Genomic DNA, 12,988 nt, shown 5'->3' with positions numbered 1-12,988 from the left:
TTTATTTAGTACCTACTTAATAAATAGACAAACTGAAATCAATCCCAGAATTGTAGTGGTTTCTCGTTCTACCTGCAGAGGGCATTCATACTATTCAGTATATCATTCCAGTTGACAGTGAATCCAAGGGTTTATTTATGGTTATCTCAGTTAAGGGTGCATGAATCATGAGCTTTGTGATACTTGGTTTACCGAGCATATCTGCCTTCTGTAAAGACTCTGAGAACCTATAGCTGGGTATATATGAAACAGCTGAAAAATGTGGTTGTGAGAAGAGTTGTAAGAAACGGTCAGAAATTTTCCTAAGCAAAAATACCATTTTGGTTGCTGAACTACTTTTTTTTAGTTATAAAGTTTTTTAAATCATTGTTATTACTAATTCCTAACCCTTTGCATTTTAATAAATTTTTACACTTAGTTTGTGCACTGCGCTAAACTCTTAAAATCCTTTTCAAAAAAGCTACTCCACAGAGCCTGCAGTAGACTTGCAAAGAGCAGCAAAAGTTGCAAATATGAAAATTTTGGAAAAGACATAATGAAATCAAGAGAGTAGGAAGATGGTATTTTATTTTCTTGGAACCAAGAAGCATAAGAGGAAAAATATCATTATATCAGGGCTATTAATCAAGATATTTTTCAAAGCATTTGTTTCAGTTTTAAATTTATTATGCAAGTGATTATTGTTTTCTTGAAGAGAGAGCATGCCCCTTTGGGAGGCTCAGGAAATATCTTCATAAAGGATCTCCCCATCCTGGAAGTGGAGAGGGCAAGGAATGTAGACTAGCTGGAAGAACAAGTCTGATAAATGGCAACCCAGGCCCATTGTATCAGACAATGGCAACTGCTGAACAAACACTGGCAGGGCAGACTGGTATTAGTCTGCACAAGAAACAAGCTGAAGCACAGAACACTTGAGATCCTATTCATGAGATAGCTGTTGATCCTTAAATGCCTCTGCAAGAGAAGATGACTGTTAGAAAGTTAGCAATCTGTAACAGCTGAGAATAGAGTTTTAAGAATCAGAGAAAGAGAGGAACAAGAGGAGTTTCTGCCTCTTTTTGGGACTAGTCATTCTACTTTTGGGCATTCATTCTTGTCACAAGACATAAAAAAATATTCTGAGGAAGTCTGTATTCATTATGTCAAAGTGACTGTGAAGTATATGACTGAGAATCCAGGGCACTGAGATGAGGATAAGATGCTTGTCAGGAAGGTCATCCTTGGCAGCAGACGCACCTGTACTGCAAAACACAGTATCACTTAGAACTGCAGTTTCCTTTCATGTAATAATCCAGTGGGTATTCATGAAACTGAGTCACTGAACGCTATATTCCAAGTGCCTGACAGCTCCCCCTTTGGATGCATACATTTCTGTAGTCTCTTTATACTGTTATAAGCTGCTTGACACACAGGTTTCTCCTCTGAACTCTCATCAGCTCTCTGACAAAGCTTATTGATTATTCCTTAGTGGAACTTACATAATAAATATTTGAGTGCAATCACTGCAGATGGTGTGCTAAGACTTGCTGCTCTCAATCATATTTTTAATACAGAGGCCTTTCTGCTTATTCATACTTCCAGTAAAATAGTTTATGAGCCTTAAAAATTTGAAAAGTGACTAGGGTTATAGTGATTGCCAGATGGAAGAAATTCAGGGAAGTTTTTCTTGCTGGCTGACACAGAGATCTCTTTCTGTAGAATCACCCCATCCTTACAATGGGGTCTATAAAATTCTAGTAAATTAGGCTTATGATGCCTAGTGCATGTATCTAGGTATGGGAATACAAAAAATACTCTTAGGTCTGCCAGGTCAGATGTTGCTAAAGAGATTATATTGCAACAGTTACCTGACTTTTGTATGCCTCTGAGTAGTGAAAGGGAAGACGGGAGGAGTTGTTGCAACTTGCTCTTTGTTGTAAGGTTGGCAGGGGATTCCACCCATCTTATTATTCCTCTTTTCTGTTTCATGTACTGCAGTACATGAGTACTATTCAAGCAGGATCTGCTGGTGAAGTAGATACTGAAGCAGATATGGAGCAAGATTTCTAGCAGAAGTGGGAAAAGGCATTGCCACCCTATTCCTTTACCACCAGTTCCATGGTGGCAATCATAAAAAATTTAACAGATGAGATTATAATTCCACTATTCCAAATAGTTCCCATTTTTTGTCATGCCTACAATGTAAATTTGAGGCCTGACTTAAGAGGTCTTGAGCTGACTTTCACAAATCAGTAAAATTATTGTGGTTTTTATTGGACAACGTGAAACCGTTAACAATCTCTGGAAAGTATATTTGGTCTTGATGAGACTTCTCGCATAAAAATGATAAGCTGTATGCAAAAGCTAAAACATATACTACAATCAGGTCCTGAGGTTTTCCTGTAATTTCCAGCATGCCTTTTTTCATATCTTGCTTTTACCAGCTACTAATTTTCTCCTTCAATAAATTAAATCTTTTCTGTTAATCTGTAACTGAAGTAGACTGTTTGCAAATGAAATGCCACAGTTCTAATCAGATTGCTGTCTACTATGGCATTTTGCAATGTGTGATACTCGCTGGTATCTGGTGCAACCTGGAGAGATCTCTGGAAAGGCAGGTTTGCTGGATAACCACAAGGAGTAAGCTGCGTTGCATGGAAGGATTTAAGATATATTATTTCCCTTTCTTCTTCCCAGCATCAGGTTAAAGTTGTCACGACTTAAGCACATTAGAGATTCCTGGTGTTCTCTGTCATATGATACTGAATTTGGGTGCCTTTTCTGTGCTGTACTCTTGTTTTTTACCTGGATGATATTTGACTTGCACAGTCACCAGAGAAAGCTTCTCAATTTTAGTCTTTTCTTAAGGAACAGTATACAACTTAGATTCCTGTTTTGTAACAGTTAGCTACATGTAATTGCTACAGCTCTTAAGAGAAGCTTCTCTTCACAGTGGCTGCGATAGTGAATTCTGAACGCTGCCCTCACTATCTCCCCCATTTTCTATTTTGCTGAAGATTGCAAAGTGCTTCTTTCTTATCATAGGCCCCAGATGTCTAGGATTCTTTCACAGAAGCAACTTTCAGAATGTATCTTGTGATTTAATTTGGAGTTAAGGGAGAGACTCAGTTAAAACTAGAAAAATGGACATGTGTAAGGATAGAACTTCAATACATTACTAAATTGTTGCTCTGAAATCTGCCTCCTGGCTTTTTTTCTTCTTCAGCACTGTGGTTCAAATCTTTCTCTGAACTTAGAGAAAACTGTGGAATGTGTTAAAAAATGACATTGAAAGAGCCATCAGTTAGGGATGATCTTTTGCAATGATCAGTAATTGTCATTGGTACCCTTCCAGGCACATATATAGCACAGATGGAAATCCTGGTATAAATTCACTCAGAAGACTCGCTAGAAGTCTTCATAAAAGTATACAAGATAGTATTACGTCATGTATAAAGCAAGGTACATGTTTTCCACAATAATAAAATTTATTAGGAAAAAGAAAGAAAAAAATGGAAAAGCTTCTACATACATTTAAAATAGTTTAAGATAATTCCCCCTTCCTTATTATTCCCCATCTAAGTGATCCCTATTTAAGTCCTGTCTTTTATCCACTTTTGTGAACTAATTTAAAGAGAAATGTGGACTTAGATATCTGTGACCTTTGAAAAATTAGACTTCTTAATCTAAATGGTAGGAAGAAGGAAGACCTTGAAAACACCTATGCTTGAACCTTGAAACATCAGGTAAATTTGCACCCCTAAGAATCACAGAGATCTTGCTCTTGAAGCCAGTAGGTTGGAGTTCATCCATGGTGCCTGACTGTTCTGCATTGGTTAATCAGTAGAATAGGTTCTCTTCTTTGTACAGAGTAATTTCTGTTATGTTTTGCTGGAGAAGCAATACATATTTCTGTGACTCCTTGACTGTTAGAATACAACAGATTCACTTTTATTGTTTGCTTTGCTTTCAACAGAACATATATTTAGTCTGATTTGCAACTCACAAGCATCATATTCACTGAATAAAGACGTATTCAGGTTAACTATCAGTGGTTTAAATCTTTATGAACTGGAGTTTACTTTTTGTCAGCTACAAATTTATTCTGTAACATATAATTTTTATCATAAAAAGGATTAAAAATCTGTTATTTTATTGAAAAACATGGGCAAAAATAATTTCATTTAAAAAGGAATAGTTTATTTGCTAGAAATGATGACAAACAGTTTACAGTCTAGCCTAATAGTCACTCTGATCTAGAGAGGACAGAGTGACTTGGGGATTAACGCCTCAGTATGCAAGGTTAACCATCTGTCCAGCCCAAGAACATTATTTTTACTTGTGCCAAGAATCTGTTCCTGTACCTTCATGTTCCTTAACCATGTAGTCTTGCCTTGCTGGACATTTTTACCTCTTGGTTCTCTTCCTCTCATCTCAGTCTTCATATTTTATGCTGAAAAATGTCAGTTTCCTTTTAACGTTGATAATCACAGTCTATGTTTTAAAACAATTTCCTTCTGCCCTCATAGGAATCTATCTCCTGAGCCACCGTGCAGCTTTATCTCCCTGTACTTTTTCATTCACTTTAAATGTTTCAAAAATTTTCTGCCCTTGGGCCAAGGATTTTCTAAGATGCATCTTGAATTACTTAAAATGGGCTATGCAGCAGGGTTCTGTCTGTAAAATCAAGAGACAAGAGTTAGTTCACTTGAAAAATGGTTGTGTGACTCAACCCAAATTGATACCATGTTGACCAGAGTCTACAGCTGCTTATTTCTCAAATGCACCTTTATAAGTAGTAAAATAAAAAAGAGTACAAACCATTTAGGGTGACTATTTCCTCTTATTTTCTCCTGCTTCTGCATCTGGGCAGCTCAACACTGCTTCAATCTTTCTCTCTTTGACTGTTTGGCCTGAATAGATTCTGATGCATTTAATTAGCATATACATGTTTATCTTTATGAATCTTAGCCTGGAATGAAGCCCAAGAACTTGTACCTGACTATAATGGGCTGACTTTTAAGGTTCAACCAGATCAATAAGCATTTCATACACTGCTAGGGAGAGATAAAACATCTTGTCGCAGTGCTGTCACTTTCACACACACTGGCCTCAGAGTTGTTAGTAAGGCCATTCATCATCGCCACTTTAGGTAAAGTCAATACCCAAGCAATCCATTCAGCAGAGCTGTAATTTACCTTCTAACACCACCAAACTGCCTTTACCAGCTCTTTGAATGTCTAATGCTTGAAAGGTGTGGTGCATTAAAATGTAAAAAATAAGACTGAAGGCAAAATCTTGAAATAATAATTACAGTAGGTTCAAAGAAACCACCGACATCTATAGCACTCCTTTACCTTTATTAAAAAATGAGGCCTTTCTGTTTTAAAGTCAAACCTCCAAATATATCTAAAGAACCTCAGAACATAAGAATAGCCTCTCTATGTCAGACCGAATGTCTTATCTAGCCTGGTATCCTGTCTCAGACAATGTCCAAAAATGGATATTGAGGGAACACTATCAATGAAGGGAAAGCATATATACTTCCACAAATATTCCTATCATCAAGCAATCTGTGGTTCAGGAACTTCCTGAGCCAGAGATGGTGCTTTGTATTTAATAACTCTTGATGGATTTCTTTTCCATTAATGCGTCCAGTCTTCTCTAGGAAGAGATAGGGGAGATAAAACTGGTGCTCTTTTCATTTTCTAACCTGTATTTCTGGGAAGAACATTGGCCTTACTCCACAAAGTCAGAAATAGCTGTAGTGCTGTTGTAGCAGCTGAGTGGCCTATGGCTCCAGTATAGAATGGCAATGGCAATTTCACATCTCCTGGCATAAATGTGTGACACTGGAGCTACATATTGGTCATGGAGTGGGACTGATTGCTGCGTTCAAAATCTTTTTGCTGTATTTAGTTGGGTTTTTCTTTTCAAAGTAAAAGGTTAAAAATACCTTTAATGAGCTACTTAAAAGTTGAGTATTCAAATCTTTTAATTGTGCAATTGTGCTGCTATGCATAAAACATTGCAGAGTCTTCTAAATCTGGTCTAATGCCCAAGTCAAATTGGTTGAGCTAAGGGCATTTCTGTTTATTGGTTCCATATGGAACATTTAAAGCTCTAGCTTAGCTTGTTTATTTTTTTACTTTATTTTTCATGAAAATATCTGTACAATTTCATGCAACATTTGTCTCTGATTAGTACACAGTACTTAACTAGAGTGAATTAATAGATGTTAATGTATAGTAAAAAGCAATGTAAACTGCTGCATGTATACATAGTAATTAGCATGTGAGAATTCTATGCATCATTATATTTGTTTTTATGCCATAGTAAACAGAACAATACCAAACTAGATTGTTAAGCCTTTTTTCCCTCCTGACTATGTCAAGATATGAATGAAACTTTCCAAGCCATGCCATACTCAGTGGATAGTAAGCAGTGGATAGTAAGCAGTGACTTTAGCAAAGCAGTTTGGAGGGAAGAAAGAATGAAATAACAGCAGCTCTGATGCCAGGAAGAGTGCTTCCATGGTCTATGGACACAATCCCTCAATTAAAAACAAGGGAAGACTAGTGCTAAAAAATGCTCCATACATTTCTTAAATAAAATTAAACTTAGCTAAAACTTCACTGCTTAAATTAGAAGCATTTCAAGATGCTGAATATATACACTGTGGTTTGGTAAATCAATAGCAAATAGGTATGCGTACATGTTATGTTTTTATACAACACACACAAAGGCTAGACAGCTTTCTCAGTCCATGTTGCCATGGGCTTATTGTTATGTATGAGGCTACTTTGCTGCTTAATTACCACTTTTTGTTTACAGGGCAGATAGTGATATATATACTGGTCCATACATACCAGAGAATATACTTGTGCTACCCTTGAGCTATCCTGTCCTGTGTACTGCTGCTAAGCAGAGCCAAAGACATAAAGAATTTAAGCTTCTACATTCTCCAGGAAGTCTGGCTCTGAAAATGAGTTGTTAGTCCATGCTAAGCTTCATGCAGCTGCTAGTTTCAAACTTGTCTGCACAAGCTGTGTTGACTACACATAGATGCTCACTAAAAGAAGTAATTCTGTAAGGAGACACCAGCAAACTGCAGAAAAGAAACAGCATAAAAGCTGATCTTTGAAATGACTTAAAATTATTTGTGCAAATTCTCAAACTCAGATCAGTAATATTTTTCAGCTGAAGACCTCAAAGAATTTCTGCAACCAATGCTTCATCTCCCCCTGATGAGGCAAATACTAGCCATAAAGCCACATTCAGCTGTAATACATAGCCTTGTGCTCCTGTCCATATTCATTCTTGCTTCTTAGAATCATAGCAATAAGCGATGTACTTGGAAAATGTGTATGAAAAGGTTATGGGAATTGTCACAGTTGGCAAACTCAGCCAGGTACTCTGACTAAAATCTTTACGTAAGTATCTGTTCATAACTTTCATTCAAACATTTATTGGAAAAAAAAATTCCAGCTTTCTAAAAGCTTAGTGCACTAATAATTTCTGCATCTATGAAGCAGCATATGTGCCTACAGGGTGACTTAAATGGAACTTGGTGCAGTGTGGTATTCTCGAAACTGCAACTATTTGAGGGTGGGATAAGCCTTTTTTTTTGAAAAACAGATTTCTCCAGGTCCCTAGAATTCACTGTATGCACATGTGTGATCAGAATTATCTTGGATCTGTCTGTGCTGAACAGTTCAGTACCATCTTGTGTTTAAAATAGACAAGATAAATACTTCCCTTTGGAGCTCTGTTGGGGGGTCCATTCCAGCTTTAGGTCCCTAAAGCATACCTGAATAAGTGTGCTGCATATAGAGCAGCTTTTCTTTTGTTAGCATTCCAGAGGAGGAGCGCCTCTTCCCTCTCTCCCCCCCCCCCCCCCATTTATTCAGTTGTTTAATCAGAGCATGCGCTTCATAACATCTGAGTTAAATATCTAACTCCCTCTCCGTCCTTCAAAAGCATCTTAATGTCTGGCACTAGATTCCACCAAAATGTATATAGTGCCTCAGAGGATGTCCAGAAAGCATGAGCCCTGTAAAGTTACCCAGGCTAGTTCTGCGCGAGCCAGCTAAAGTACCAAGAGATACAAAACTGTGCAGCATTAAGCTTCTCCTGGGCTAATATGTCTTGCTTTCATGATACAGTACAACCATAGCAATACAGCTTTCAGGACCTAAGATAACTCCTCTACTGATAGCTTAGCTATTGTTACATTTTCTGTATCTCTGTTGAAGAAATTCCCAAATCCCTTTTGGATCTAAGTGTATTTTTCTAATAGAAAAAAGAGTTTATGTTTCTTGTAGTGTTATTTTATGATGCAATAAGACATAAGCTAATGCATTACTAATCACTTGAACAAATATTATGAATGTGGTTTTTTTTCCAAAGGTGTTTTTCTTCCTAAATATTTTTTAGTGTTTAGACTTTACAGACTTCAGTGTTGAGGATTTTTCCTAGTTATATATGAACATTCATAATTTGTAAATTTAGTGCATGGTAGCAATTTAGTGAACTTGTTTCTTCTAAACTCTAGGTAAGATTAAATTCGAATTCACTCTTATCTATCCTTCATTGTAACTATTGTGGTTAACATGATTTGAAAGCATTAGACAAAGCTGTTTTAAAAAATAATTAACATTGCAACAGGATACTTCAGGGCATATGTGATTCTATATCTTAAATCACTCACTACTCCACATCATCTGAAGCTTTCTAATATTACTCAAGTGCAAAGTTATTCCATATGAATACCTCACTAATTGTTATTGAATGCGTTCCCAAAAATACTGTTCAACAAGCAAAATAACTTACAAATCATGACACGCAATGTGGTAAAACATTCATCTCACCTTTATGATCCAAAGGCAAAAATAAAACGGTAGCAGAGTAAAAACATAATGGTAGCAATAGGGAATGCATCATAGTATTATGCTAATCTTAAATATGACCCAAAAGGACAATATATCTCTAAGAAAGTACATGCCTGTAATGTACACATTAGGAGCAAAATATATTTGGGACAGTATTAATGAAAGAAAAAAAAATTTTTGGATCTGACCCTGCATTTACTATTGTATGTAGTAACAACTATTGGGAAAACCCTCTATAAAAGGCAAAAATTACTTAGTCCTGTATCTGACAGTATATGGGGTACCTTTTTGTAGTCTTATTTGTAGTTCATCTATCAGACCAAAGAGTTAAACAGACAACTGCATTGCTTACAATTTTGAGTAACGTGATCCATCTTCTTCTCAGGGTGAAACCTGTCTTTGTGTAGATGGCCAGCATAGATATGACCTATGTATAGACTACTAAAATATAACATTAAACACAAAGACTAAATGGTACTATCCGTGTAATCCTGTTTAGGTTAGTGGAGTCTGTGACGCTTTACTTACTGTAATTGGACTCCATTGCAAAGCCACTGGACACCAGTACAAACTCAGCTGTAGAGTAATTTTAATATTACTTTGGGTCACATAGATAGGACAGTACTAACTTGAACTATTTTCTACTTTCTCCTTGTGTAAGAGGAGATAAATCATTCTTTTATATATTCCATTGCACTTCAACAATCATCTAGTCCAAGTGGACAGGCAGTTGGGCTAGATGATCATTGTAGGTCCCTCCCAACTGAACTAGCCTAGTCTAGTCTAGTCTATCCTCTCCTATCCTATCCTATTCTGATTAAAAAAATCAGTAGCCCTACCATAAACTTAATATAAACCCATCAACATATTGCATAGGATGTCTGTATGCTCAGATGTTTACCAAATCCATGTGTCAGTGCCCTACTTGGTAAATCTCTGATGCAAATATTGAGCCTAGCCATTTTAAAACCAGTTTTATAATTTTCCATGTACTTAAAAATATAGGACACACCCAGGCAGATGCCCTTTGTTATTGTCATCCAATTTTCTTTAAGATCATCTGCTGATGAGAGTAGAGACTACAACTAGTTGTGATACAAAGTAGTGCTATCCCAGTTGTGCTGTTAACTAGCTGTGATTTTAGCACATTGCATTATGTCCAGGCACCGAGGTTATTTAACATGAGAAATAGAAATAATAATTTTAACTTATTTATGGTGGTAATATTTTACTATTTAGAAATGCTCCCCGCGCTCCTTAGAGAAAAGATGTTAACAAAATGCTTACTATTCCTCTGTGTATTTATAAATGAGATGTGTATAGTGTTCTTCAATTAAGTGCACAGTTTACATGGGCATAAGAACCTGTCCCTGTGCCCACAGCAATACTTTCAGTGGCTACATGCATGTGTGTGCATGCTTTGCAAAACCTCACCCACATGCTGGAATGCAAACACAGAAAAGGCAACTGTTCAACAGGATGCTATGTAAGCTGATTGCCTGCTCTGTAGAAAAAAAATACATACAGATCTAGTTTTCATTTTATAAAAAGCAAAAGTCATATAATAATTCCTTGTTTTATCTTTATATGATAAGGGTAAAAACCTGATTTTTATCATGTCTGCTATACTGGCAGAATAAAACAGCTCAGCTTTCTAATATATGTTAATTACGCATCATAAAATTAATTTAACAATGAAAACACCCTTCAATTCCATATTCTATTTCACACCTACATTGCACAATATTTATTCAAAACAACTACTGCGTGATACACTATGATTTCCTATGTACAAAACTACATTAAGAGAGCATTCAAATTACATCCTTAAATCATGAAATGCCACTAAAACACTGTTATATATGAATAAATTTTAAAAGAAAGACCTTGTAAACAGACCTTTACAACAGTGAAAAACATCGTAAGACTCCAGTGGTCTGTTTAACACTTCTAATAGCTTTCACCACAGGCAATAATGGTCATACCTGTTTGAAAATCATATGGTCTATTACATTTCTACAGCATCTTTCATCCCAAAATACTTGTATTCCACATTTCTGGCACCTCCTTGAATAGAGAAGAGCAACCACCAGCACTATCCTACCATGTGGGTGGAGGCATGGAGATTTTCCCAAAGCCATCTAGGACAACTCCTGACTGTTATGAGAAATGCCATGGAATATTACTGCTTTTTCAGAACAGGCAGGACTTTGTTTTTAGTAATTTAACTTGTATGAAAACCCCATACTTGCTAAGCTGTGTGGAACTCCACGTCTCTACCGAAGATAGAGGTTCTCCTTCAAATAGCAGTTGGAATTAACAGTTCTCACTACAAGCATAACTTGAAGGTTATGCTAACAATAACAAGAACTGGGTATTAATCGGCAAACATTTATACTGAATATACAATGGCACCAAGTACATTCACTGAGTACAGTGAGTGGTGACTTGTCACACGGATTAATGCCTCCAGCTAAATGATTATTTTACCTCAAACCACAGACAAAGGATGACATTATTGCAACTGTGCAATTAATAACCTGCCACTTCGTTAACTACTACAATGATATCTTCACAGATCAGCTTGAAAAAGCTAGGCAACTTTTCTTTAAATGTTCTTTCTTTCGACTATTCAATTGGAGAGACACGAATAGTGTATTAATAGCCCATTTACTTGGTATTCCCTCTTGCAGCCTTCTGTTTATTGTATATGAGAGTTACATTTGCTTTATATGAGCAACATTTTGAGTTCAGGACAAAGTTGTGAACTTTTTAAAAATAGAAAAATGAAAAAAAGAGAGTTTGACTCTGTCAAAACCTTATGAAACTTGAACACAGAACTGATTTTCTATTGTTAATAAACAAAGTGCCACAGGAGTCTAGAATTTTAAAAAAAAAAAAAAACCTGAGATCCCTAGGACAAATGGTATCTCCAGTATCTCATAAAACCCACTATTTTATGTCTAGTCATCATACAACTGTCACTGCAGAACATGGTCTGCAGGCACTCAAGTTGAGAGCCTACAGTGTTTTTAGTGATCAGCATTTAGGATGTGTTTAGTTAACAACCAAGATTTGAATAAGAGAAGTGGTAGTGTAAGAAGATAAGCATAACCTCTCCCCTCTTAAGTGAGATTGGCATTATTCAGCTAATTGCTTTTTTAGATAATTCCCCACTCTCTATTGGAAATTGCCACCACTAACAAATTTTTTTAGGTTATTTCCCTGATGTCTCTTTTCTCCCTGGCATTGCTGAGTTTCTATTATTAGCCCATGTGTGCTATTCAATAGATTGGAATCTTCATGGCATGAGTACGTGCCAAAAGAGTTAGACTATAGCATATAATGGTTTTCAAATGAGATTTTAGAGGATGGTACAACAGTTCCTTATCTGTTGGTGGTCCAGCAAAGTTGATTAGAAGGGATGACAACATCACACCAACTTATGTAATTACTCTAATACACAATCAGCTATAATGGTCTTCAGTTCCGTTGAAACACCACTATAGTGTTGAATCATCTCACACTTTTGCAACGTGAGTTTCATTACCATTTGGAAGATACAGTCACTTAATGGTTTTGCCCAAAAAGTAGCTGGCTGGAAACGTGAAGTTCTTTTGTACTTGAACTGAGGCTACGCTCTGAATGCATGAAGTTACCCTGCCCTTACTGCAGGAACAGTCAACATACAAAGGAATTATTTGTCAACCTTCATCCTAACCTAAGAAGTGGCCAAACAATTTGAGGAGCGTGAGAAAAGAAAGTGGGCTGTCAAAAGAGAAAAAGGGTCAGAGACTTAGATAAAGTCTTCAGTGGGATTGTTCTTGAGATTCTTCTTATTGATCAATTTGTTGAACACCATCTCTTTGAAAACTGGACCATGGAAAATCCACCGACTCATCAGTGATTATTTTTTTTTGTTTAAGAAACGTACACAGATTAATGGGGCGTGCCTGGTAATGGCATGTGGTTATTCAGGGTGTGAACAACCTCTAGGGTCTGTCAAAACAGGCAGCTTCGGAGTTATTTAATCTCTACTGAAGAAGCAGAAAATAAAAGCAAAAGAAAATCTTTAGTGAAGCACAGCACAAATAAGAAGGGCATACAGGGAGAAGCAA

This window comes from Gavia stellata, chromosome 8 (genome assembly GCF_030936135.1).
Source record: "Gavia stellata isolate bGavSte3 chromosome 8, bGavSte3.hap2, whole genome shotgun sequence".
Classification (NCBI taxonomy): Eukaryota; Metazoa; Chordata; class Aves; order Gaviiformes; family Gaviidae; genus Gavia; species Gavia stellata.
Note: the sequence above shows the minus strand (reverse complement) of the source record.